This window comes from Kryptolebias marmoratus, linkage group LG9 (genome assembly GCF_001649575.2).
Source record: "Kryptolebias marmoratus isolate JLee-2015 linkage group LG9, ASM164957v2, whole genome shotgun sequence".
Taxonomy (NCBI): Eukaryota; Metazoa; Chordata; class Actinopteri; order Cyprinodontiformes; family Rivulidae; genus Kryptolebias; species Kryptolebias marmoratus.
The window spans coordinates 30,411,276-30,416,100 of NC_051438.1; the positions used below are offsets into that span (position 1 = coordinate 30,411,276).

At 40.4% G+C, this 4,825-nt stretch overlaps 1 protein-coding gene across 4 annotated transcripts in view; it reads left to right on the forward strand.

The window, feature by feature from the left end:
• LOC108250410 (protocadherin-1-like) overlaps positions 1-4,825 on the forward strand; it is a 175,771-nt gene that overhangs the window by 3,613 nt on the left and 167,333 nt on the right. Inside the window, exon 2 of one of the 4 annotated variants that reach the window (XM_037977286.1) lies at positions 3,528-3,690. The exons of the other annotated variants lie outside the window; for them this stretch is intronic. The gene's annotated coding sequence lies outside the window, so the exon portion shown is untranslated. The remainder of the gene's footprint in view (positions 1-3,527; positions 3,691-4,825) is intronic. 4 annotated transcript variants of the gene reach the window in all.

Sequence of the window (4,825 nt, forward strand, 5' to 3'; positions counted from 1 at the left end):
TTCCTTCGGATGATTCCTTCGGATGATTCCTCCTGTGGACTCCTTCGGATGATTCCTCCGGATGATTCCTTCGGTGGACTCCTCCGGTGGACTCCTTTGGATGATTCCTCCGGTGAACTCCTTCGGATGATTCCTTCGGAGGATCTGTAAACATGCTGCGGCTCCCTGCTGTAGATGCAGGGATGTTTTCTGATCAGAGTGATGGAAGGACTTGTTTCCTGCAGTAAATGGAGCTAAAAGCTGTTTTTTCGTCTGCAGGTTTCAGGCAGTCAGACGTGACTGAACACCAGGTGTCGGAGTATTTCTGTTAGATGATACAAGTGGAAGAAGAATCACTGATAATCTGTAAAAAGAAGAAAAATGTTCATCAGGAAAAAAATCTGTGATTTAGATAAAATCATTTAAAGTAGAAACTAAACTAAATATTCTTTAAGAGAAACAGAATTGGAAAATGTTGATTTTTTTTAATTAAAAGCTTTATGTTTGTTGTAGCAAACATAAAGGTGATATTTTCAACTTGTAAAACTAAAATATTTAGTTTTTTTAAGGAACACCATTAAATCCAAAATAAAAGCCCCACAGTTCACTGTTTTTTGTGTTTTAGGAGTAAAAAAGGAATGTCAAGATTTTGAAGGAAAACATTAAAACTTAATGTTTTTACAAATGATTCCTATTTTACTGTTTCTTTAAAACACAACAGCACACTTTGCTTTTAAAAGTCCTTAATGTCCGATTTTGTTTTTTTTATCATTTTACAGTAAAATCGAAGAAAAGAAGTGACTAAACTTCACATCATTTTCAGCTTCGGTTATCAGCTCTTTCTCTAAAAATAATTTCTCCTACAGCTCAGGAACAATCATTTCTTAGTTTTCCTGAGCTGTCCAGGTCTGTAATGTTCACAAGTCAAACTGATATTACCAGCATCTCCGTCTCCGTCCTCCCGGGTACTCGTATAAAACAGCAGTGATTATTTGTGCTCTTCCCGTGGTCTCTGGTTGTTTAATCACCCAGTCAGTTTTTTTGGTCATTGCGGTGATGATTTGTGTTTTTGACCGTGCTGTCAGCGTGGTCATCGTCTCTCTCTGTAGTTCTTCAGCAAAGCAACAATGATTCTTCTTATTACTGGGGTTAGATTTGCTGTTGAGTCGGTAAGTTAGTTGCCAGCAAATCAGTTAAAGAAACAACTCGCTGCGCTGTTTTCTGTATTTCTATGGTGAACACAGTATCGTGTTGTTCAGCCATCCAGACAGTAAATTCTTCATTTGTATTTGTCTAGCTCTGAATAAGCTTTTATTTTGAAAAACAAAGTGACAGCGACAGTAAGGGACTTCCTGTCTGCGTACAGGAAGATGGCTTCCCATGTTGTTTCATAAGATGTTATATATCTAATTGAAGGATTCAAATAAATATCCATGTCTATGGTTCTCTGTCTAACCTTTATTCTGTGTTTAGGTTCCATTTTTGTTTTTCTGTAGGAAGTTTTGTCTCAGGATTCAGATGATTTACTTTGGAGGCCAACTTGGTAAATGAAAGAACTCGCAGCCTCTGTGTTATCTGGAAACAAAGTGTCTGAAACTGAATCAAGATGGCAACAAACCTGTTTCAAACTAAAATGGGATTACTCTGCGACCTGAAGTACGACCCTGACAAATGAAACGTGTCAGACACATTTCAGCACCGTCAGAACACTCAGTCCTAGCTTGTATTAAGATATTTGTCATTTGAAATAAATTTGGTGTTTCAGGTGTTATTGCTGCTTATTGAGGGCAGCACGGTGGTTCAGTGGTTGGATGATGGATGATCCTATTTGAATGTTTTTGAAACTAAGAACTCACTCCATTTTTGGAGGCGTTAAAGGTGACCTTTGACCTCAGATGTTTCTGGTTTAGTTAGGGATTTTTGAAGCTCAGATTTAAATGTTAAAATGATTCTAGAAAACAACTGTGAGTTTGGATGATGATGATAATGTTGGACCTTTATTCTGCACCTGACTGCAGTTTATTTACCTTCAGCTCCCATAATCCTTTGCTGCAGCTGCCTCAGTGTGTTTGTGGGTCAGAGGTTACATCATCCTGTCAGCAGAAGGTCACATGTTTGATCCCTGTACCGGTTGGTCCTGCTCTGCTCCCCGGAGCCGCAGGAATCCCATCATAAAGCACCGAAACCAATGAGTCAGAGTGAGCTCACTTCCTGTTGTCACGTTGTTTCCCGCGACACTCGATCCTCCGCACTGTTTACTGAAGGACGCTCCAGGGCGTGGGCCACACAAGGCCTCCCGCTCCCCTGCTGTTCTACCAACCGTCCAAATCCAGACCAAGTCAGTTCAGATTCAAAAGTTAGCTTTTGAGAAGATTTGTGGGAAAGACGAGGATTTCTAATGGTTGGGTTTTTGGGTTTGTTCGAATCTGTAAAACTTTACAGCAACAATAAATCCTTCAGATTAACTGTGGTCATCCTCAAAGAGAGGAAGGGTGCAGAAGAATGTTTTCAAATGAACTTTCCCTCAAGATACTGAAGAAAATAAAAGCCATCGGTTGATTTTTGATGCTGCATTTTATAAAGATTTGGACATCATTCAGTTTATTTTAAATCATCTGAACTCTAATCAAAGCATCGTTCCTTTTCTTTTTCTTTGAATAATCATTTTTATTCTCAGCATTTGCAGCTTTTTGGAGGGTGTTTAAAGGGACATTTCGGTTATTCAGAAAGCCCTTTGAACAACCTGAGTTTGAAGAAACAAAGTGATGAGCTAAAGGCTAGTCTGAATGGCTGTCTAACCTTCACCGTCAGTCTCATATTGCACAAATTCATGTTGAAGCTGCCCATAGCACTTCCTGAAGGAGTTTTATGGTATTTCTGCAGAACTGACCGGATCGGTGCAGAAAAACAACAGCTAAGGTTCAGTTACTGTCCTCGTCTTTGCTTGGTTTGATTTGATCAAAGTCTAGTTTTAGAAAGAAAATCATTAAAGATCAAAGTTTTTTAGAGATTTATCCCAAAACTGTTTGACAAGACAGAAATAACTCTAGATTCATATCCAGAATCAGATCCAGAATCAGACCCAGATCCAGAGCCAAACACGGGACGGAGTTCATCTGGATCAAACTATCCTGAGTCTGTTGAACGGGTCATCAGGCGCTCTCCCCGTGCATGCTCCCCGTGCATGCTCACGTGCACATCCTGTCCATGTAAGAGCTGAAACATCAAAGCATCGTTTGAGTTTAGATTTGTGTGTGAGATGTTTAATTCAGGCACAAAGAGCTGTTTTGCTCCACACACACAACCCCACCCTCAGCTTTGTTGGTGTGGCTCGGTCCCACTGTTCGTTGGGTTTTTCAGCTCAGTCTTCATGTTTTTGTTCAGCAGATTCACCTGAAACTAACTAACTTCAGCTCAGTCAGTTGCTCCTCTACAAGCGAAATGATTTCATTTCTCAGACAGGAGTCTGGATTTCAGGTGTTGGGGGAGAAACAAACGTTGGGCCTTTTGTTTCTCACTGAAAGCTTCTTTATTCGACCCGTTTAAAGCTGCTTGTTATGGAGATGAGGCCAGTTGGAGCTGATGGGCCGGCCCGACAGGAAGCTCCGGTTCTGGGTCTTTTAGTTGTTCAGCGGGAGGCGATCTCTGCAGAAGCACCGGGGATTTCAGAGACCTTAGAACAACCAGAGGACTTGAACTCATCACCCAGAGGTCAGTAAACTAGCTTGTTGGAGTTTTAGTGGTTCTTCACCAGTTAGATGTTTGTTGGAGTTTTAGGATGTTTTCATTGTTTTAAAAGTGAGAATCGAGAATTTTCCATGGTTTGAAGGTCTCACTTGTTTGTTTCATCATCTTATGGCAGATTTTCAGTAACCTAAAGTTCAGACTTCCTAAATGTTGGAGAAGGTTGGGAACAAAAGTAAAGAAGCATTTTCTAAAAGAAAAAAGAAAACTTTGAAAGTTAGCTGAAGGAGCAGGATATTTTTAAACATTTCCTATAAATAAAAATAAACTTCGGCCTTGACGTTAGCTGATGTTGGGATCAGATATTAAAGAAATTAATCTGATTTTCAGAGAAGAGCTCTGCACCTTCATCCTGACCTTGTCTTGTTTTATCCTGATCCAATAATCCAGAGGAAACTGGGAGAAAAAACATTTGAGTAAAATCAAAAAGTGAAAATAAAGACAAATCAAATTTGAGAATAAATTTATCCTAAATGTGCAACAAACTCTCCTCACTTCAAAGTAAAGTAAAAGGAAGAAATCAAGTCTTTTGGATGAATTAGTGTCAGCCAACAGAATAAATAAGCTACTTAAACATGAAATTAATGTCATCAAATATTTCTCAGCATAGAAATCCAATAAAGACTTTAATCAATTTGTCTGGGTAAATAAAAGTGAATGAATTATACTTGGTTTAAAGTTTCCAGGTTTAAAAAAATTCAAACCTGAGATTTTGGCTGCGTTCACATCCTGGAGCCGGTAAGCCTCTGCAGTTCCCACGCCAGGCCACTAGCTGGCGCTGACGCCAGTCTGTCCAGCAGGTAAACTGTTAAAATGGTGACCACAGAGATGGGTCCAGAAGTTCTACTCTGAGACTCGGGTTCTAAAGGCTTCAGAGTCAGAGTTGTTGTGCAGACAAACAGCCGAAGATCAGCCGAAATGTCCCGGAGTTAAATCAAGTCAGAATAAAACATGTTGGTGAGGCGTCAACGTTCAGTCTCAGCTGACGGCAGGAACCCCAACCCCCACCATGTCCTGATGACTGAGACACCCACCATGTCCTGACGACTGCAACCCCAACCCCCACCATGTCCTGATGACTGAGACCCCCACCATGTCCTGA